The sequence below is a fragment of the Delphinapterus leucas genome, chromosome 10 (genome assembly GCF_059928025.1).
Source record: "Delphinapterus leucas isolate spDelLeu-1000000601 "Yukka" chromosome 10, BTC_Dleu_Yukka2, whole genome shotgun sequence".
NCBI classification, from domain to species: domain Eukaryota; kingdom Metazoa; phylum Chordata; class Mammalia; order Artiodactyla; family Monodontidae; genus Delphinapterus; species Delphinapterus leucas.
In genome coordinates, this window is record NC_143138.1 from 48,348,576 (window position 1) to 48,372,955 (window position 24,380).

At 40.6% G+C, this 24,380-nt stretch overlaps 1 pseudogene; it reads left to right on the top strand.

Annotated features, from left to right (window-relative positions):
• Positions 1-16,284: 16,284 nt before the first annotated feature.
• LOC111170116 (extended synaptotagmin-1 pseudogene) lies at positions 16,285-18,853 on the top strand (annotated as a pseudogene).
• The last annotated feature ends 5,527 nt before the right edge of the window (positions 18,854-24,380 follow it).

Sequence of the window (24,380 nt, forward strand, 5' to 3'; positions counted from 1 at the left end):
GAACGTGGAGCAAGCACTGAGCTGGAGGGAGGCCGAGGCGGGGAGGAGGGCGCCGCAGAGGCCCGGGGGCGGGGCCAGGCCGCGACGTGAGTAGGCCCCGCCCACACGCCCGCCCCCTGGCGCCACGCCCCCGGCTGGCAGGGGTCGTCCCAGGCGAGTCCCGGCCCGGCGGCCAGGCAGCCCAGAGGTGGAGCGGGAGGGTGGGAGGAAGACGGGCGTTCCAGCCACTCGGAGGTCTTCGGGTTTCCACACTCATCCCGGCGCCACGCCACCTCCTCAGGAGGCCCGCCCCCCTGTAAAATCTTAAGTGACCAAGACTAAGCGTGTAGCTCGTTTTCCTAGTCCGAGGGGGGCTGGGGGTCACCACGGCGCCTACCTCCTAACCACGTTCCTCGTGGCAGGAGGGAAGAAGGTCGCTGCCCATTACAGGGGCGCTCACGGGAACCCCAAAGGAACTATCGGGTCGTTAGGAGTGCTGCAAGGTTTTTTTCTCTGTTCTGTTGTGACGAACCCCAACTTGGGGCCAGTGAAACAGGGAGCACTCCTGGCCAGGTGTCCTCGTGTGCTTGCGCCCCTGACCGGGCACCACTGCGGCACCCCCACCCAAGTCCACCCTCTGGGGCACCACCCCCCCATATCCACAGCTCTAACTGCACATGGTGACGGTGCCTGCTACACAGGGTCATTGAAGGATCAAGTGAATTTCTATCCTTAAACGTACCTGAAACATAGCATGCTTATTAGAGGCATTATTGTTTACTAGGTTGTCTTGCGTGTTTAAAAAAGAGAACAAAAAGATTAGCTGGGAAGAGCTAAATCAGTGCTATGGAAGGAAGCTTTATATTCCAGCAAGTCTGGAACGCTTACCCTATCCATCTCAAAATAGATATTAGTAAAGCCCTTTGTCAGAAATAGTTAAGTATGCTGGATGACTCCTTCCTGGTTTGGGTCTTAGTCCCCTTTTTTTCTAAATTTCCCAGAGAGTTACTTCTAGGTGGGCCCCCATTATTCACTTACTGTATAAAGAAGCCTACAATTAGACACTGTTACATTAAGGCAAACATGCTGCATCTCTAATCCTCACAACACCACAGTATGTTTTCTGTTATCCCCATTTTACAGATGAAGAAGCTGAGCTTCAGAGAGGTAACTGGTTTTAAATCCTAGTTAGTGGAAGTGCTCTATTGCACCATTCTAATGATTCATTAAAGAAAGTTGTACAGCAACAAGGAAAAGGGATGAAAAGGAAAGAATATGGAGAAAGAGAGGAACTGGAATTAAAAAAAAATAAAAGAGCCTCCTAAAGTTGTTTAAGGCTTCAATCACTTTTACCCATACCATCACAAGGTAAATATGATTTATATTGAAGAATTAGTTCTGGGGTCTCTTAAAATGCAGCCTCCCTACCAAAAAACTAATTAGTGTATACAGAACATCTTCTATTCCCTTTCTCTGCTTTATTTTTCTATACAGCAGTTATTCTTTTATAACATTCTATATATTTATGCCTCATTATGTTTATCATCTGTATACATACACACACACACACACACACACACACACTGATGTAACAAAATTATTTTAAAGGCAAGACAAGAAAAATTTAACATGCACTTTTTTCTGCCATCTGAGCCACTGCTCTCTCCCCTTTCATGTGTATTGTGCATCTGCATTACACATTAGTTAGATCCCCTTAGAAGACACAGGAATGCCTACTAGCCAAAAAAAAAAAAAAAAAGGCAATATCCTCCTGGCACCAGCAAGGTAATTCCTTAGGAGATAACATTCCTTTCTCAATCCTGTAAGGGGTCACAATGACCCACTATCACCTTGTTGGACTATGTAAACTGTCAATATGTTACTTTGATATAAAACCATTTGTCTCAAAAACGTACATAGCTGTGCTTTGACCTCTAATGGGCAGATCAGTCCTCAGAGCTTTCTGAAAGACTATCTTCTGGGTTATAACCCTCAGGTTGGCTCGAATAAAATTGTCCACTTCTTTCTTAGGTTGACTATCAATTAATTTTTAAATTATCGATTAATTTTAACATCAAACACAGATTAATGTGTGCTCCAGGCTTCCCTGGTGGTTAAGAATCCACCTGCCAGTGCAGGGGACACGGGTTTGAGCCCTAGTCCGGGAAGATCCCACATGCCACGGAGCAGCTGGGCCCATGCACCACAACTACTGAGCCTGTGCTCTAGAGCCTGCGAGCCACAACTACTAAGCCCGAGTGCCACAACTACTGAGGCCCGCATGCCTAGAGCCCATGCTCTGCAACAAGAGAAGCCACCCAACAAGAAGCCCGCGCACCGCAACGAAGAGTAGTCCCCGCTCACCGCAGCTAGAGAAAATCCCGCGCGCAGCAACAAAGACCCAACACAGCCAAAAATAAATAAATTAATTAATTTTTAAAAAAATGTTTGCTCCATGTAAGCTTCATGTAAACAGTAATTTTTTTGCCTGTTTCATTTTCCTGTTATATTCCCAGCATACCTAGAAGAGTGGTTGGCCTTTGTAAGCTTTCAGTACCTGTGTTAATTGAATGAATTTGGGAGGTGGGGAAGGGGGGAGGCAAACTTCCTTTAAGACCTAGGAGCATCCTGGGAGAAATCTGAGGATGTGGCCAAAGTAGTGACAGGAGCAAAGTAGGAACCTATACCCTTGGTGCCAGAGTTGAAAGAGCTAAGTAGGCAACTTCAAGAAGGGCTTAAAAATATATGTTCAGGAGACCATGCTAGAAAATGAGTTTCTATTAATCCAACTTGTGAAAAGAAAATAATAAGCCCTTGGTTTATTTAATCCACAATTATTTTTTGAGTGACCTCTCTGTTGCCATGCACTTTTTCCACTCCTCAGTTCATCCCACCTGCTGGAAAAATAGTGTAGTAAAGGTCTGAATTATAGAACTGATTACTCTCAATTGCCCGCTTAATTCATATTCAGCCAGAGTTCATCCCGAGGTGATGGTTGCAGTAAGTAAAGAAGATAATGTATTAAAATTGCTTTCATGCAAATGGTGATGGCTATAAAATGTTCAAAGGTTCTGAAAGGCAAATTGTTCTCAGTATTTTAAATACTCATCCAAAATGTAGCACAGGGAAACATTTGCTAACCAAAGGTTAATCTGAACCTAAATTCATCACTCACAATGAACTTGTAGCACCTAAAATTAATGACATTTAGCTATATCCCAGATTCAGTACACTTCCTGGGTTTCTGGAACAGTAGGTAATACTAGCAGGGACTTGGATACAACCCCTTGGCAAGATCTTCATCCTGAGGCGTGAATAATCTTCCCACCAACAGCTCTCTATGAGCCAGAACATATTTTTTAAAGAAAAATAGCAGTTTCTCTGTCATTTTGAACAGCTTGGAACCATCCTTTAGCAGAGGATCCTTTGACAATTCTTTATCTCTTCATTGCCTCTTCTTGGTGCTAGCTGAAACTTAAATGTTCCCAATCATCTGATTCTATAAGGAAAACTAAAATCCTTGGAATAGTGTTTACAAGAGCATCAAAGCAGCCTCAGTGGGGAAAAGACAAAAGGAAAATAGTTGAAAAAATTATTCCTCTTATTTCTGCAGGCTAGGCCTACAGATAAGCTGAAACAAGACAAAAAAACAGACCTGATCTCATGGAGTTCTGAGTGGAGACCGATATAGAAACAAATGCCAGCAATGAAATATGTACACTCTAATGTGGGAATCTCAATGAAGGAGAGTGGGGTGACTTTTGCTAGAGGTAGAAGGGGCAGGGGACTGTCAACTGTGAGAAAAGGATGCATATGAAGGTGTCTGAAAAAGCTACAGAGATACAGTAGATTTAAACTGAGTCATGAATGATAAAGGCATAACTTCATCAAATAAGCATGGGGAGAAGAAGGGCATTACAAGCAGAAGCAACAACAAAATCAATGGCATCACCTGAAAAGGCAGGGTAGTCCAATGGCGAAGCATCCCCCTCTCTGGAGGCAAACTGCATGGGGCTGATTCCCTTTGTGCTAGTGGTTGTGTCTGTAGGCAAGTCACCCACCTTGCCAGTCTTCTTTTTAGAACCCCTCTGGACACTGTAATTGGGGTAATAGTGGCACTGTCATGGGTGTTCCATGAGAGCATAAGGCACAGCACATAACAGACAAGAAACACTCATTACACATTCGTTATGATTATCTGTTTGGGAAACCATGAGGTGGGAAAAAGGTGGGCTTAAGCTCATACTAAAGGAAGAGCCTTATTCAGCAGGCCCCTGAGGAGCTTACATTCCCATTAGAGTGTAATTCCCATTACACTTCTCAGGGGCAGAGACAACACCTGTCTTGTCACTGGGGACACCCTGGAGTACCTGGCACATGGTGGGTACATAAAAAATATGGAATGAATGAGTGAACAGCACTAAGGAAATTGGACTTTTTGCTACATGCAGTTACAGACATACCATCAGAGGGCATTAAGGAGGGAAATGATATATTACAGACCATATAAAAGGATGGAAAGGAGAGATGCTAAGAACAAGATTGGTTCAAACTGCACTGCTCAACATGGCGGTTATTGAGCCCTTGAAATATGGCACATGTTAAATGAGATGTGCTGCAAGCTTAAAAGATTTGACACACACAAGAAGAGTGGAATCTTGTTATTCATATTGAGTACATGTTGAAATGAAAATATTTTAGATATGTTGGGTTAAATAAACATTAAAATTAATTTCCCCTATGTCTTTTGACATTTTTTAATGTGGCTACTAGAAAATTTTAAATTACATATGTGGCTCACATTATATTTCTATTGGATGGTCCTGGGTTACAAAGCATGGGCTAAGACAATAACAAAGGAAATAGAAAATGTAAGTCTGATATAAGAGATAGTTTGGAAGTAAAATTGATAGAACATAGTGACTCCTTAGGTCTAGAAGCTGCAGGAGGAACAACCAAAGATGACCCATGTCCATGAACAGGTTGAATTTGATAATTTGATGTCCTCAGGATAAACATGTCTGGAACCGAAAACTGAGCTGGATGTATATAGTCTGTGAAACTTATCTGTCTCCACTGAAGCACTAAATCCCTAGACCAGTATCCTCCCAGACACTCTGGAGCATATTATTACTAAAGAGTTAAGCAGAGAGAGAGAGAGAAGGATACAGATCACTAAGATCAAGGTAAATGTGACAGGAAATCTATGTGTACACATACAGTTCACCTACAATGTAACAACACGATCACCATCATTCCTCTTCCTTGATAGAGACACTTCCCCTTCAAGACTTAAAAAAGCATTTTAAGAGAGAAATTATTTGCAAATGATACATCTGGTAATGAACTGTTATCCGAAATATGTAAAGAGCTCTTAAAACTCAACAATAAAATAATACACACCCAATTAAAAAATGGGCCAAAGACTTTAACAGACAGCTTACCAAAGAAGATATAGAGATGGCAGTTAAGCATATGAAAATATGCTCAACATCATATGTTATTAGGGAAATGCAAATTAAAACAACCATGAGATAACACTGCACGCCTGTTTGAATGGCCAAAATCCATAACACTGACAGCTCCAAATACTGGTAAGCATATGGAGCAACAGGAACTCTCATTCATTGCTGGTGGGAATGCAAAATGGAACAGCCACTTTAGAAGACAGTTTGGTGGTTTCTTACAAAAATAAACATACTCTAACCATATGATTCAGCAATTGTGCTTCTAGGTATTTACCCAAAGGAGCTGAAAACTTATGTCCACACATAAACCAATGTTTTATAGTAGCTTTCTTCATAATTGCCAAAACTTGGAAATAATTAAGATGTCTTTCAGTAGGTTAATAGAAAAAATAAACTGAATATACAATGAAATGTTATTCAGCACTAAAAAGAAATGAGCTATCAAGCTGTGAAAAGACACTGAAAACACTTAAATACATATTACTAAGTAAAAGAAGCCAATCTGAAAAGGCTACATACTATATGATTACAACTGTATGACATTCTGGAAAAGGCAAAACTATGAAGACAGTAAAAGATCACTTGTTGCCAGGGATTGGTGGGGTGGTGGTGAATGTGGATGAATAGGGAGAGCACAGAGTATTTTTACTCTGTATACCATAATGACAGATACATGTCATTACACATTTGTCTAAACCCATAGAATATACACCACCAAGAGTGAACCCTAAGGTAAACTACGGACTTTGGGTGATTATGATGTGTCAATGTAGATTCATCAGTTGTAACAAATGCACCATCTTGTGGGGGATGTTGATAATGGGGGAGGCTGTGCCTGTGTGGGGGCAGGTCACGTAGGGGAACTCTCTGTACAATGGACCCTTTTCAACGATTTTGGTTTCTTACTAATACATACAAAACCTTTTGTGTGTCTGTTTCTGAATTCTTTTATGCACATATATTCAAAAGTAACTATAATTACTGAAACTAAAGATTGTAAGCACTATCATGGCCAAATAACATAGCAAGTTAGGAAGGGGCCTGGGACCGACTGGACTAGACTAGCTGACTCTCAGCTCATTGTTTCTTCAATAATGTTGAGGTTTTCTGAGTCAGTTCATAGTCACTGGTCACCATCTAGTTTGCTCAGGCATTGGAATAGTGTCATCTACTGTTGAGGAACAAGCGGCAAGTGAGTACAGGATTGGCACTCCGAGATGTGCCAGCAAACTCCTTTTAAAGAGTGTTGTATGTTTTGATGTAGGCAGTGTTCTTTCAAAGTCAGAGTCTATATTGGTCACCCCTAGGCACATCTGAGTGTGGTTTATATTTTTGTTGCTTTCCAAAGACTATTCCTCTTAGTGCTTGGGCTAGGGAAGCGCTGAAAGACCCTTGTGGCTTATTTTTTTTCTTCTCAGAACCACTCTTTATACATAGTTAAGTTTTGATAAATGTTTACCCCTTTTACGAAAGTGCTCCCTTCAACCATGTCCATGACTGAGACTACAATGAATTTTGGAGAAGCACTCATCTGAACCAAAGGGGAAATCTAAAAGCTCAAGGTCCCATTTTGAGAAACATAATACAAAAACGTAATAGACTTCAGGGAGGCAGAGATAGAAAAAACATTTTTTGCCAAGGAATCAAAATGCTCAGAACAAAACTTTCCATGAGTGAATGTTAAAGTAAGTACTTATATTGTTTTAGATAATCTTGGGATATTCATAATAATCCCATTTTAAAATAATCTAAAACTAACATTGGATATATCACTTAATGCCTCTGGACTTCTGTTTCCTCATCTATAAAATAGGGATAATTGAGGCCACAATTCCTTATCTTCAGTTGCAAGCTTCATAAATCTCTGAAAAACTTATGGCTTTTCATAACTCATTTGGCTACAAAAACCTAACCTAGACTGAGATGAGGCTGTTTATAGTCTTTATCTCCTTACTGTAGATGCCCATATTCCTCATTACTGAAATATTAATGCGTCTGAAAACAGGATGTTGTCCCAGACTCTACTAGGGGTGTTTCATAACATACATAAGTGGCATTATATCACTTGTCTAAATTCTGATAAATTCTGAAATCTAAAATATCTGGCCTTAAGGGTTTCAAATAAAGGATTGCAGACCTGTAATACTTGTTCTGTTTATTTCAAAGATGTTGCAAAAGCCAAATAAGATAATACATAAGAAAATATTTGACAGAATGGTGCTGTACCTACTTTAACTACAGAGAGCCCTGGGGATGCTACTTTTTAGAACTCTGGTGTGGAGACTCTCTCCTCCTGTGGTAGGAGCAGCTTCCACTTCTACGTGTCTTCTTCCAGCCTCCTTTCCTGTCCCACACCCAAGCTGTCCCTCTCCCTTAAGATTTCTCTTAAAGACAGCTACCTATGGTTAGCGGTTCATCCCCACCCGGCCAGTTTGAGTATCTCTCATTGTTCTGTAGCTTTGCTAAACTCAGGCTGGTAAGGAATTGCCAACAGAGAGTGGAAAGAAATCAGATTAAGTGGGAACATAAGCCTTTGAGGTGCTTCTGAATGTTCTCATCATTCTGGAGATTTCTGCAATCTTCACTGCTTGAGGCCAGAAGCCAAATATAGGGTACGACCTGCACTTGTATGTGAAACAGGACACATACTTTTCCCTTTCTCTCTCTCTCTCTCTCTCTCTCACACACACACACACACATATGCAACCCAAGCCCCAGTCTATTCAAGTAAATTATGGTAACTTTCTTATACCAGTTGATTCATTTGGTGGGAATAGCAGTTCATCACACGTCACTGGGCACACCCACCCACACAACAACTTCTCTTAAATAATTGTGTCCTTGTAACTTGGGGTAACTAGGACTGAAAAGTTACTGAAAAGGTAAGCTTTCCTTTTACTTGTTTTTCATAACTAAGGTTCATGGAGACATTATACACAATTGAAAGTTGAGTGGGGAGAGAAAGCTGAAAAAGATATTTTACAAGGTATGAAGCAATGAGCACGAGCATTTCATCTTTTCTTAGAGACAGTTAACAAGAAAAAGCACTGAGAATTTGTCTCCATTTGAGGACTGAGAATATATCCCCCACGAATAGGAATCTTAGTATTATTATTCACCAGTGATTAGTATTATTATTCACTAGCTGTATCTCCCCTTTAAACAACAATTAACAATAGTGCTTATAATATAAGCAGAGATACAGACCATGGTTCCAGTCATTAGCTGCCCTTTGTATATAAAGATAGCCTGGTACTTATCATCAGTAAGACATGTTCTTCAAGACTTTGGTGCAATAGCAGAGATAAGTTGATATGGCTCTTTCCATGTGCTACCAATGGTATGCATTTGTGAAAATATATTGTCAGTTAGGAATACAAGTCTGGGATCACAGAACACATGGAGGCTAATTGGTGCATCCATAAATCACATCTATTTCCTAGTGTTTATTGGTCCCTGTGGATCCATCTACTCAAGGATAGAATCCTTTCAATTCCTGAAAAGCAATTTGGCAGCATGTATTAATCTCAAAAAAAAGCATATACTTCAATCCAGCAATTTCATGACTAGGACTGTCTTGTAAGATGTCATAGCTACAGATATAAATTTACATACAAAGGGGTTTATGCCGATGTTATGTGTGAAAGTGAAAAGTTTAAAACCATATAAAACTGAAGCAATGAAAAAATTATTAAATAAATGTTTGCATACCAATATGATAGAATATAATGTACTCATCAAAAAGACATTCTAAACTTTAATGGAAAAATGCTCATGGTATCAAGTTTTGTTAAAAGATCTGGATACAAACTTGATATAGAGTATAATCCCAGTTATAACTATCTATCAATGAGTGATCAATTGAAAGTAATATTAGAATTTAATTAAAATATTAAAAATTAACAATAGACTAAAATGCTAACAGATGTTGCTGAGTAGTAGGATTATGGGTGATTTCTAAATTTAAAATTTCATTCTTTGTAGGTTCTACAAATATCTACTATGAATAAATTATATTTAATTGAGAAAAAAGCTGTAAACATTATTTTTAATACAAAATAGTCTAAAATACTAGTGGAAATTTTACAATGTTTTATAATAGGAATATTCCAAACGTAAATACCACTTTTAAAAAGCCAAACACATTAAAGCTAAACAGTGTAAATACAGTATAATGATATTCATAACCTGTTAAGAGGACCACTTCTCTCATTGAGGCCAAGTCAAAACCTGAATGGGTTAAACTAAAGCCTGCCATGAAGTCGGTTGAGTATGCTGGGGGTTCCGAAGGGAGAAGATTGTTAAGTTATTAAATAAATATTCTCAATGGCATAATTTCTGGATAAGAATTTTTTTTTTTAATGAAGAGAAAGAAAACTGCAGGAGTTTCAGAAAGTCTTGTATCTAGGAGACTAAATCCAGCTGGTAGAGTAGCCCATTACCTAGCAACCTAATGAAGGTTTCATAAAGGTGGCATTCAAGTCCATAGGTCATCAGCATCAGCAAACACAAATTTGAATTAGAAGTTTTCTGCCACTTATTATAACCAATCTTCAAAGATGTGCCAAATAAGCCTTCTTTAGAATGAAAGCCTGGTTGGAAGTTAGAGTTGTTGTCTTTGCTTTAAATTCTGTTTGACCAGCGTTTTCCAAGTGTGCTTGTTCATAAGGATTGTCTGGGCTACTTGTGAAATATATGGAGTTCCCTAGAGATCATGATTCAGCAGATCTGTGATGGGGCCAAAAGGAATCCATTATTTTAACAAGGGCCCTAGATGATTGCTATGACCAGCAATATTTGAGATATATTATAAACTTCCATTTCCTTTCTATCAGTTCTTGCTAGTTCTAATTACATGCTATCTTATCTGTTTGATAACTGTTTAACATGTGCCTCTACCAGCAAACAGCAAGTTCCATGAGAGCAGAAATGGTATCTATTCATTCCTGCCCCTCCAAGGACCTGTGTGGTACATATGGTGAGCAGCTGAGTAGACATTTCTTGAATCAATCAATCAGTGAATCAAAATTTCTTTTGTTGTATCTAATAAGAGACCACTTTAAGTCTGAATCATCCTCAAGCTTGTAGGTAAAACCCTGCCTCTGGAAAACACAATGGAACGTAGAATATATTATACTCTGGGAGGGAGTGACCTTTTGTTACCTTAAGGAGAGTACCCAAGCAAAACGGGAAGAGTATTGCAAAAGAGGAGATGCTGACTGCCAGACACATTAAGACATCACATTCATAGAGAAAACAAATATCCTGTCCATATCTACCTATCTATCTAGATAATACTTATTACTTAGGCAAGCATATTGCATGCTGATCTGATATGAAAAAAAAATACAAGACATAACTTCCTGGCTCCTTTGAGGCCACTCTGAGGGGAAGAGATTGCCAAGCAGGTGAAGGGCCAGTACAACTGAATAGGGTTCCACTTTCTTCTAATATTTAGACTCACCAAGAACTATACAGGCAAAGAATATTATAGAAAAAATTTTTCTCTAGTTTTTGAAAGATTAAATTAGAGATGAGTATTGAATATTAATTGGTTGAAGTATGGTCCTTGTATAGTTAAATAAATTATACAGTAGGCTACCATGAAAATACAGTAAACGATTGCATACGTAGCCACTGAGCAGGTGTTTATAAAATGCTCATTGAATAAACTTGTCAGGACAGAATTAATTCTGGAGAGTGAGCTACATGGAGTTCTCCAGCTGTAGCCTATCTACTCTACTACCTCCACCAGCCCCCATGGCACTGTCCACAGAGATGGCACCTCTGCCCTCACTATGGGCCATCACACCTAGAGAAGCCTGTTACTACTGTGACCTGGACTTCAGAGGACTGAGGTCACCGTTGCTACTTACTCTTGGCTCCTGGGTAAGCTTTCACACTCACCTGTCAAAAAGGTGTGTCTGTGGGTGGGGGGCAGGGATGGTCAGAAGATGAATTGCCCATGGGCACAACTGACCGGCCACTGTTTCTGCAAATAAAGTTTTATTAAAACTTAGTCATGCCCATTCATAAAAGTATGGTCTAAGGGTGATTTCAGCATTACCACAATAGACTTGAGTAGTTGTGACAGAGATCATCTGACCCACAAAGCCTCAATTATCTACTGTCTGTCCCATTAGAGAACAATTTTGCCTACACCTTGCCTGGATGCATGGGGCCAGATCATAGCAATTATTGTAATGAAATTCTTATGTGGCATTTACTGTTCGCCAGGTAGTAGTCTAAGGTCTTTTCATGTGTTAATATTCCTCACAATCCTATGAGGAAACTAAGGCGCTAAGAGGTTAAAATAACACAGCTAACAGGGACCAGCCTAGATAGGAGATGTACTGCAGAGTAAGTAGGTTATCACAGGGCTCCAAAAATGATGAACAAAATGATAATTTGGAAGCTCTAGTAGAGAAGCAAACAAATCATGATGGACATTGTAAGAACAATGCGATCATGGAAGCAGGTTATTACTAATAACCACATTTTGATCAGCTGCAGATTTCTCTTGTGTATGGAATTAGATGAAAAAGTAATGTTTAAGAAAATTAAAAACACAGAAATTACCCAAAAAGCTTTCTTCAAAAATTATTTACTCCAGAGTTTCTATATTTAAAGTATAATTTATGCTTCAAGGTAGTCCCTTTGAGATACTCTTCATTTACTAAAAGTAATTCAAAATGTTTTTGAAACTTATATTTGAAAATTATCTTCAGAACCAGTTTACTCACATAAGAAACCCAGTGTTTTTAATTTATGGTTCCATAGTTATAAAGTTTATTTTAGTCCCAAGTGGTATTATTGATATTACTTAGTTTTATGGCCCGCTTTATTCACCAGATATGACCCCTCAGAGACTTCTGACTTCTTTAGAGAAGTGAATCCACCCCAAAGCAATTTTAAGGATGAAGATTTTCCATAGCCTTATCTGAATAGTTCACTGCTATACACCAGAACCTGGTGTAATAAATGTTCAAAAAATATTTGTGACCAAATGGTGACCTTCTCAAAAAGAAGTTCCAAAAATGTTACAGGAAATTACAACTACTGGAAAATCCATCAGGGTGGTTGCTTTGAAGAAACATGCATTTGGCTCATCAAATTCCTCTGATTCATCTCTTCAACGAACACTCATGGAGAGCCAGAGATAGTTACATAATTTGTGGGGCCCAGTGCAAAATAAACATGCAGGGTACCTTGTTCAAAAACGAGAAAAAAAGTGTTTGTTTTTTTCTTCTGAGTCTCCTTCTCAACCCGTCCTTTCGTTTTTTATTTGCTGCTCAGCATCGTGTCCCCTTGGACACATGGGTACTTGCAAAGAGAGTGCATATCCTCACAGATGCTGCAGACTCTGTGCAGGACTCCACATGTGAGCACAAGAACCTGCCCAATCCCTCATTGTTCCTGCACCAAAGCGGGGTGCTGGAGGGGAATGGGCGAGGGAGACAGTGATCACGGGTCGGAGGTGGAGGAGCCTCCCAGGGACCAGGTGGAACTAGGTGGGACCAGGTGGGAGCCTAGGCTCCACGCCCCTGGCACATGCTCCATCATTCCATTGACTTCACTTATAAAACATTAAATCCAAAGACAAATGATTCAGAATTTCAAGACTGCACTGATGAGCGTTAAACCCCAAATGTTCATCTCCCTTGCAAGTGCTCCTGAAGATGGCCCTAGTGAGAACCCACTGTGTGCTAGGCCACGTGTGTAGCATGCAAACAAGACAAAGACAAGGTCTGTCCAGGAACCTCTATGTCTTAACAGGGAGAGCAGATAAGGAAAGAGGAAATGATCCTGCAGCGTTTAAGAGCATTGATACAAACACAAGCAGACCCTGGTAGCTTGTGTCCTGGTGTCAAGGAAGGAGTCCCCAGTACAGAGACTGCTCAGTGAAACCTAAAGTAGAGGAGGAATAAAACCAAAGGAAGATTGTAGACAGAGGAAATAGCCCTGGATGAACTAGGGGTGGAGAGCATGGGACATTGCAGGACCTGAAGAGGCTGGCTAGATCAGGAACACACATTTCAGGGCTGGCAAGTGGGAAGAGGGGGCTTTCTCCATTATGTTAGGGAATTCCAACATTTTCTGAGGGCAATGGGAGACATTTAGAGGAATTTAAGACGGTGAATGACTTGATCAGACCTATGTTGTATAAAATCATTCAAGTTGCAGTGCGAAGAAGAAAAGTTCCAAAGCGTGGGAAATTTGGCAGAGAGAGCAGTCAGGGTCAAAGGAGAGGCAGTAGAGGGCAGTTTGGGGAGGTATGGGAGGCACTAGGTAACTAAAGGGGACTTGCACGGTATAAGGAAGAGCTTGGATACAGAAGATTGAGGCATGTAGAATTCCCTTCAATATTAATCTGGTAGGTGGGGAGCAGAAGTATCAAGACAGAGCAGGCTGAAACCTGCATTGAGCATGCTTCTTTGGAGGCCTGGACAAGATTAGCTATAGGCTCTGGCCACCCGTTGTTCTAAAATTGTGACACAGCATTGAAACCTGAGCGCTGTTCTGGGGCCTGTTAACAGCACTCAGTTCCACACCCTTCCTTACCAAAGAACTTACTCTGCAAAGCAAATATAACAACGCTGGGGGAATGTTATCTCAGCAATTCCATAAATGGACCACAGGTAAAATATGAAGACACATTTCGTTCCCTTTAAAAAGCATGGGTTATGTGTCTCTGTTTAATCTTTAGGCCTGTGCACATAGAATAGCATCATGGGGTAAATGTTGGGGAGATGGAATCCTAACACATTCAATTTGCCCTACAACTTTCTGAGCACATGAAGTATCTACTGTATTTTAGCAATCCCAAGCTTGCCTGTCAGGTGCAATAAAAGTGACTGATAGTTTCAAAAGTAATTTGGAATCTGAATCTGATTTGCTGAACGGTGTGGCGAGTGCTGTAAGGGATAGCAGAGCTGGTCCAAGGAGCTTGTTGGATGTGCAGAACTGTGGGCATTTGTACACACTTAAAGATCAGGAAGCACAGCTTTTACTGTCTCCTTTCGGACCATAAGAAGGTTATCATTTGAGCTGGGAAAGCCATAGGCAACCATTGAGGGCAGAAATTTTAAAAACTGCTAAATAATGTGGCATGAAATAAAAGGGTAATAAGACTTAATGAGAGAAGGGCTATCACCACTAATGTTCTCACAGGATATCAGAGTACCGTTTCACTTCGTGTTGGGTTATAATTAATTGCTTTCATGCCTTCCGTGTTGAATACCAATAAGTTCCCTAAGGACTAGAGACATGGCCCACTCATTTTTGCCTCCCTCTCAGCTCTCTGTACATTTTCCATAAAGTACATAAAGATTTGTTAGATAAATGAATGAATTAAACACCTTCGTCTTTGGTAATATGATCCTGGCTGGTTTTTAACAGATTAAATTTTTAGGGGGATTTTCTTAGCGAAGACATAAGAAAATGTGCAGGGTCAGGACGTCTCTTGTTCATCCTTTACTGCATGTCCTGGTAGCTCCAACATTGCCCTTCAGCTCTGCATGGGAGGAGAGGTGGAAGCTGACCCTAACTGCACAGCAGTAGTCTAAGTCAAGGATATCAAACTAACTCTTCAGGAAGTGAGCCGATTAAATGTGATTTCCTTAGATATGAGGCTAATAAACAAAATTTAGTTAAAGAATCAAAACTCTTTAGATTCTTATTTTCCCTAAAGTGGTACAAATAACTGATATCCTGTGATAAAAATAAATGAAGACCATGGGAAAATTTTCTCATTCTTCCCCAGTGCATTGTCTCCTCTTTCATGCCTCCTATGACATGAAAATCAGCAGAAGAACTTCTCTTTTCTTTCCCCTTTTGCTGGGTGGTAAATACCAGCTGGAGTTTTGTGAGCAGTGAGTAATACACCTGGCACAAGACCAAGGTAACTGCCACCTGAAAACTTTCCACTCTGCCATTATTCTCCAGCTCAGGAGTCTTATGGTCCAAATGGACGACTGGAGGAAACTACCCATGTGAGCTCTCATTTATTTATTTTAAAATTTATTTTCTGTTGGACTATAGTTGATTTACAATGTTGTGTTAGTTTTAGGTGTATGGCAAAGTGATTCATATATATGTATACATATACATATATCTATTCATTTTCAAATTCTTTTCCCATGTAAGTTATCACAGAATATTGAGCAGAGTTCCCTGTGCTATACAGTAGGTCCTTGTTGGTTATCTATTCTATGTATAGTAGTGTGTATATGTCAATCCCAATCTCCCAATTTATCTCTTCCCCCACCTTTCACCTTTGGTGACCATAACGAGCTCTCATCTACAGGACGTTTCCTATGGCGTGAGTGCCTGCTCAGGCTGCTGTCAACCCTCCATGGCCCTGTGCCCAGCCCATGCTCAAATGTCTAATCTCACAAGGGTTTCCTCCTGTTTCTTGGCACACAGCCAGCTCTCTCTCCCTTGGCCACAACTTGGCACATTCTCAGGGATGGAAACCAACTTTAATATCATAACAAGAAAAATACATTCAGACCATCAATGTAGCAGAGGCTGCCTTGACAGTTCCCTGCATGCACCCCTCAGGCTTGATTTGCAGGCTTCCAACAGTCAGTTTCTGCCTCTCTGTCCCTCCCGGCCACTTCCTTAAGCCCAGGGAGACTGCTGCCCCTGGGCACAAAGCAGACCTGAAGTTGAGAGAACAATAAGCCCTGGTGACTAGTACCCCTGCTTCCTTGCCCTTCCGTCAAGATAATTCTCCACTGTGTTTTGTTTTTCACAGTAGGGTTAAGCTCCTGACTACCTTTGATAGGCTGCATTCTCCATCCCTATATCATCACCTGCTACCATCTAACATTTCCTAAACCTGGGAGGACGAAGCTTCCAGAGCCGCGTTGTTGAGGAAGATCTCAATCCCCATTGGAATGAGGTATTTGAGGTGATCGTCACATCAATTCCAGGCCAAGAGCTAGAGATTGAGGTTTTTGACAAGGACCTGGACAAGGATGACTTTCTGGGCAGGTGTAAAGTGAGTCTCACCACAGTCCTAAACAATGGCTTCCTTGATGAGTGGCTGACCCTGGAGGATGTCTCATCTGGCTGCCTACACTTGCGTCTGACCCCCCATCCCACTGCTGCTGAGTTAGAGGAGGTGCTGCAGATGAACCATCTGATACAGACTGAGAAGAGTGCAGAACTGGCAGCAGCCCTGCTCTCTGTCTACCTGGAGCGGGCTGAGGACCTGCAGCTCCGAAAAGGTACCAAGCCTCCCAGCCCTTATGCTGCTCTTGCTTTGGGAGATACTTCTCATAAAACTAAGACTGTTTTCCAAATGTCAGGAGTGCCTCCTCTCTCATCAGGAAACCAAACTCTGAGAGCCTGGAGTTGCAGGTTCCGGGTGAGGGGACTGGCACACTGGGCTTGTTATCCTTGCCTCTCTCTGAGCTCCTCGTGGCTGACCGGCTCTGCTTGGACCACTGGTTTGTGCTCAGCAATGGTCCAGGGCAGGAGCTACTGCAAGCACAGCTAGGGATCCTGGTGTCCCAGCACTCAGGGGTGAAAGTTCTCAGCCACAACTACAGCCACAGCTCCTCTTCTCTGAGCGAAGAACCAGAGCTCTGGGGGGAACTCCCTCACATCACTTCCTCAGCCCCAGAGCTCCGGCAGCGCCTAACACACAGTGACAGTCCCCTTGAAGCTCCAGCCTGGACTCTGGGCCAGGTGAAACTGACTGTTTGGTACTACAGTGAAGAACACAAGCTGGTCAGCATCGTTCACAGTTGCTGGGCCCTTCGACAAAATGGACAGTATCCCCCTGACCCCTACGTGTCACTGTTGCTACTGCCAGACAAGAACTGGGGCACCAAGAGGAAGTCCTCACAGAAGAAGAGGACCCTAAATCCTGAATTCAATGAATAGTTTGAGTGGAAATTGTCACTGGATGAGGCCTTTCGGCGAAAGCTGGATGTCTCTGTGAAGTCTAGTTCCTCCTTCATGTCAAGAGAGCATGACCTGCTGAGGAAGGTGCAGTTGGACCTCGCTGAGATAGACCTTTCCCAGGGTGCAGTCCAGTGGTATGACCTCATGGATGACAAGGACAAGGGCAGCTCCTAGGAGCCAGAGATTACCAGCCTGACTGCTCTGTCTCCTTGCCTCGCCTCTCGCTGCATCACCACCTCAATGTGATGAGCCTAAAGCTTGGAGTCCGAGGGCAGAGCCTGCACCCCTCAGCCATCTCACCTCCCAGGCCCATGATAAGGCCTTTGCGTGACCAAAGAGGAGGACTGTATGTTACCCTTTACTGCACGGCCTTTATCCTTCTGGGCTCCTGGACAGGGACGTGAGCTGGCTATTTCCTGCTCTGCCTGCACATTCTCCTTTCTGCCCAGCTCCTCAGGACCTTCTGTGTCTGTGCCTGGCCACTGGCAGCACTAGCAGTGGCTAGCATTAGCTTATGCCAAATACAGCTTTTTGAAAGACCAAAAAAAAACAAATAAAACCATATAGTTTCCCCAGGAAACTACTAGCCCTTGAATTTTTGTCTCAGGTCCGTTTCTGGGGAAACCCAAACCAAGATGATCAGTGGGCTCCTCCCAAAATTCTTGTAAGAAATTCCAAAGCGAAATGGACATCATTTAAAAATCATCCATAGGGCTTCCCTGGTGGCGCAGTGGTTGAGAGTCCACCTGCCGATGCAGGGGACACGTTTTTGTGCCCCGGTCCGGGAAGATCCCACATGCCGCGGAGCGGCTGGGCCCGTGAGCCATGGCTGCTAGGCCTGCGTGTCCGGAGCCTGTGCTCCGCAACGGGAGACGCCACAATGGTGAGAGGCCCGCGTACCGCAAAAAAAACCCCAAAAAACAAAAAAAATCACCCATAGGATGATTAAAAGTTGACAATTCATAGATAAGCCAAGACTCAAATTTGCTAAATTTAAGTTCTTTCACTTACAGCATCAATATTCAACAAACCTGCTTCTTCGTGCTCTGAAAGTGTTCTTATGACTGAATGACCTCTGTTAGGAAATAGTTTGACAGAATGCATTTCCATTCATTTTCATGTGCTTTGAAGGTTATGGCACAATCCTCTGATTCACAGGTGTTTTCCAAAACTCTCATTCTGTGACCTTGGCCATTTTAGCAACTACCTTCCCCGGGAATGTGCTGTGCGTGAAATCATAGTGGCTGGTACACACAAATTTTTATTTTTAGATTTATTTACTTTCCCTTTTTCCCAAATACTGATACTGATACTTTTTCCCAAATACTGATACTTCACAGAAGAAGAGGACCTGGATGAGGCCTTTCGGTGAAAGCTATACTTTCCCTTTTTCCCAAAATACTGATGTACTATTTTCCTTCTCTTCCCTTCTTACCCACATTTCTCCCTTTGCTTATTTCTATCCTGTCGTTTCTCTTTTTATGACAAAATGATACAATCTCACATAGTGTGCTGACAGTGGATGCTGTGTGCCCAACACATCCCTCTTGGATCAAGGAACTCACTCCTCCTGCTGAGGGATATTGGCAGCTGATGGCTCACAACTCAGTTCCTTTTCCAAAATTGTCCTCAGCTGAAGGAAGCTACCTTGCCCAAGATTATGCTCCACCCTGGGGACAGCCTGCATCCAAAAAGACCCAGATACTTTCAGTTTGGAACAACTCTGAAGGACCATCCCAGTTCCTAAGCTCCTCATGGGATCAGCTGAGGCTTCTTTTGCAATTGCATCATGGTTTACCTTCTCCCTTTTCCTGTTCTGCTTTCCTTACTCTTCACAAGTGCTATTCCTGACAGCACCCTCAAATTAAACTTCTGAACGACTCTCTTAGAATCTCAGAGTCTGTTTCCCAGGAACCTGACCTATGACACAAATAAAATAAGATCAAGAGGGATAAAAATTCATTCATTTAGATTTACTATCATCTGTGCACTCTGCCTAGTATATATAAGATTTATATATAAGATGGTGTCACAAAACCTTGGAAGGTGTTAGTATATATTTGTATATTCTACTACTAAAATGTATGGAAAAATAAAGCGTGTAGATTTGGTTGACCCATGGGAGACAAGTGTAACAGCACCTGATATACAGAAGAGTTCAACAAATATTTCCAGAATTTTTCATTCAGCTTTCTTACAATAAAATGTGATATACACTTGTCTCATAACTCAATGCTTCAAAGAGTGTGTATTTTAAATTGAAGACAGTGTTTTAATAAAAATGTTCACATTTTAATCTATATCCAGGTAAATAAAACAATTTAAAATAAATTATTTCTTAAACTACAGAAATTGTCAGATCAATTTCATTGAGTAGGCACTCTGGATCAGTTTCTTTACCTGAACCCTCCCTAAGTTACTATCCATTACCATATTTAATAAAATCAAAATCCCCAAGAAGCAGGAAAAAAAGACTATAAATTAGATGGTTCATGCTATCCAGCTGGCTGTTCATGCTACACCTACATCTACTTTTTGATAGTTGAATAGGTAGATGGAATGTAAACAATGTGCATTTTGTTGAATGAGAATTTAAAAACTTAACATACCTGAAAATAATCCACCATCATGCTTAATGAGCAGCTGTGTCTTCTCACCATCATTGCGGGGAAACAAGGCCCCTGTATGCTCCCTGAGGCCTCCCATTAATCACCACTCAGCCTCTCACTCACTAAGCTCCCATCACTCTCATTTTCATCCTTGGAGAATTTATGAAAATCTTTCCTGGTGACTTTTTCCAAACTCAGTCTTATTTGGTGTGTGTTTGGGGGGTGGGGGTGGAGGTGACAAGATTTATAGAAGAGCTATCACTACCAACAAATTAATCAGTTAAAACATGAAAATACAAAGTGAGCCAATGGTAGACTAAAAATGAGAAACAAAAGAAAGAAAAGGTGAAAGGGTTATGTTTCTGAAATGTTTCCCATGAGTTTCAAGAAGGTACATCCATTGGTGCTGCCTCCTTTAATTGCTAGCTACTCAAGTGCCTTATTAGTTAGGGTCATCCTAGCAGTTGTAATAACTAGACCTCAAAATATAAAATATGCAAGCCTAATCCAAGTTTATTTCTTGCTCAGGTAAGTTGTTTCTGGGTGATGGGAGGCTCTCCTGCACCTCAGGCCCCTTTGTACTGTGTCCTGGGTGTCATGCAGCCCTCGCTTCCCTGAGGACTCACTTTCATCAGCATCCAGTCAGTAAAGGAAGAAATAGAGCGAGGAGGAGACATAGCTATCTCTTAAAAGGCTTGGCTCAGAAATGGCACAAATCATTTCTGCACATGTTCCATTGGTTGGAATTCAGACTCACAGCCACAACTAACTGCAAGGGAGCCTGGGAAATGTGGTCTAGCGTTGTGTGCAGGAAGAAGAGGAAACATTCTTGCTGAACAGCCAGCAGACCCAGACACAGAGCCTTTGTGAGGCTTAAGGAAGACAAGTGAATACGAAGCTTCTCAAACGACACTGGGGGAATCTTAAAGGTGCCAGTGGGCTGACTACTGGAACCAGTCAATGGGAGTCCATGTTCTTCAGCCCTCCTCAGAGTGCCTAAAACTTAACATTTTAAAATAATTCTAATCTTTCAGTAAGAGTTGTACCAATACACCACCAAAGTGATCCTCACACTAAAGCACTTTGTCTCTCCAAGACAGGATAGATGGCCTCTTAGGGACAGACCAAAGAATTAAGTCAGTCTTTTCCCCCCTCCCTCCTTCTACTGAAATAGTCACATTGTTTGGGAAGGTTTCTGAGATCATTATCTGGATGCCTCATCACTCTGACACTGCTACTTTGGGCACTAGAATTTCAATCTTGAAGTCCTGTGAAACTTAACCAGTTCGTTTTCTTAATGTTTTGTCAACAAATGGATAGGCTTTTTTCATAAAATGACAGTTAAGAAAAAAATAAGCATTTCTCTTGACCTATTCGCACAAGAAAACAGTGACTCTTTCATTGCAACATTCAAGCCAGAGATGAGAATTTTATTTGAAGATGACAACTGGTGGTTAATGGTATTCTTTTTGTACTTACTCGCTCTTCCAGATGAACGACAGAAAATAATCGGTATTCTGAAGATGGGTTCACAACAGGCGAGCTTGCAACCCGTACTGTGTTTTTTTAATTCAAAAAGGACATTCCTGAGGGTAAATGTGATCAGGTTTATGCGTCAAACAAAACTGTCTGTGTGGGAGGCTTTTGCTTTGTAGCCTAAATGGTTAACTCAGGCGTGTCTACACATAAAAGAGCTGAATGATAATTAAGAACTGTCAGTGAGCACCACCACACTAGATATTATCAGTGTTTACCCGCAGTATCTGCTCATATTTACAAGTCACTTTATAATGTTCATGAAAGTATCTTACCTCAATTATTTATTTGTAACTAGTCATATAGCATGGGTGGATAATGGTTTTTTTAATTGCTGGTTACATCCCCCAAAGAAAAACCAACCTTGTAATTAATTTAGAGCTGTTTTTTCTTAAAGAATTATTAAACATCAAAATCACTTCTTTTTTTACCTATGCAAAGACAGCCAAAAAGTACATGTCTTACAAAAATACTTTAAAATATGCTTTATTTCCACATTGTGGCCAGTTAAGAGAGGAAACAAAGAGGATGAGAAGAAAGAATAGGTGGGAGCAAAGGATGGGAAATAGAGACAGAGAGGTGAGTAGATGGAAAAAGAGAAAGAAAAGCATGAGTGACAGAGGAGGGGCATGTCACAGAGGAGGGGAAAGGATGAGAAAGAAAAATGGAGGAAAAAAGGAGTAGCAGATTGCTTTCTTGAGCGGAGTGGGGGACATTTGGACAAAGTGAAGAACAGCATCCACCATCAGGGAAGGGAATGGGGGGAAAGGTTTTCTCTCCTATCACAGCCATTATGATCAGAGCAATGCTAAGATTGAATGAGATCAGGTCCAAGGTAGGTCTAGCAACAGGATGAGGTTTCCCACGCTTGCTGTGGACTCTACGAAGAGCCATGTCTCTTTAGTCACTTAAATGATTCCTCACAATGATTCCTTCTTTATGAATTTCCTAGGTTCTTAGATTCTTTTTTTTAAATTGACATATAATTTAAATACCATCAAATTCACTTTTTAAAAGTATATATTTCAGGGTTTTTGGTAAATTCACAAGGTTATACATTCATCACCACTACTTAATTCAAAAATATTCGTCACTCCTAAAAGAAACTGCATGAATACTAACAGTAAGTCCTCATTCCCTCCTCCTACCAACCTCTGGAAACCAAAAATCTCCTTTATATCTCTAGCAATTGGCATATCCTAGAAATTTCATATAAAGAGAATCATATCATATGTGGCCTTTTGTGTGTGCCTTCTTTTACTTAGCATGTTTTTAAGGTTCATCCATGTCATAGCAGTATTCTTCACTCCTTTTCATAGTTGAAAAATATTTCGCTGTATGGATATATCACATCTTCTTTATCCATTTATTAGTTGATGGACATTCTAATTGTTTCTAGTTCTTAGTTATTATGAATAATATTGTTCTGAACGTTCCTGTACAAGTTTTTGTGTGAATATATGTTTTCAATTTTCTTGACTATATGCCTACAATGGAATTGCCAGATGTTATAGTAACTCTATGTTTAAAATTTTGAAGATACCAGAATTTTTAACAGAATAAAGATCACCATTTTATTCACACCAGCAATCTTGGAGTGTTCCAAATTCTTCACAACCTTCCCAACACTTGTTATTGTCCACCTTTTTGATTAAAGTGATCCTAGTGGGTGAGAAATTGCTCTCACTGTGATTTTGATTTGCATTTCTCTAATGACTAATGATGGTGAGCATCCTTTCATGTGCCTATTGGTCATTTGTTTATCTTCTTTGGAGAATTATCTAATCAAAACCTTTGCCCAAATTTTAATTGGGCTGCATTTTATTATTGAGCTATAAATATGCTTCATATATTCTGGATACCAGACCCTTATCAGATATATGATTTGCAAATATTTTCTCCCATTTGGTGGGTTTCTTTTCACTTTCTTGATGCATAAAAGTTTTAAATTTTTATAAAGTCCAGTTTATGTTTTCTCTGGCGGATTATGCTTTAGGTGTCATATCTAAGAAACCATTGCCTAATCCAAGGTCATGAAGATATACACATAGACTTACTCTAATAAGGGTTTTATAGATTTAACTCTTACATATTTAGGTCTTTGATCCATTTTTTGGGTTAAATTTTGTGTATGTTATGAGGTAGGTGACCAACTTCATTATTTTGCATGTGAATACCAGTTGATCTAGCACTATTTGCTGGACTATTCTTTCCACATTGATTTTTCCTGGCACTCTAGATATTTGTCCATTTCATCTAGGTTATCTTATTTGTTAGTATACAATTGTTTATAATAATCCCTTATAGTCCTTTTTATTTCTGTTGGGTTGGTAATAGTATCACCTCTTTCATTCTTAGTATTAGTACTCTGAGTCCTCTTCCTTTCTTTGTCAACCTAGCTAAATATTGTCAATTATTTTGGTGCTTTCAAAGAACCACAGTTTGGGTGTTTTTATTTTCTCTATTGTTCTTCTATTCCCTATTTCATTTGTTTCTGCTGTAATCTTCATTATTTCCTTCCTTCTGCTTGCTTTGGGTTAAGTTTGTTCTTTCTTTCCCTAGTTTCTTAAGGTGAAAGGGTAGGTTATTGATTTGAGAGCTTTTTTCTTTTTATATAGGCATTTAGAACCATAAAGTGAGCGTTGCTTTCATTGTATCCCATAAGTTATGCTATATGTTGTGCTTTTGTTTTCATTCATCTAAAAGTATTCCTAAGGTCATGTGATTTCTTCTTTGACCCATTAGTTGTTTATGAGTGTGTCATGTAATTTCCAGTATTTATGAATTTCCCTGAGTTTCTTCTGTTATTGATTTCTAACTTCATTTTTTTTTATGGTCAGAAAACATACTTTGTATGACTTCAATCTTTTTA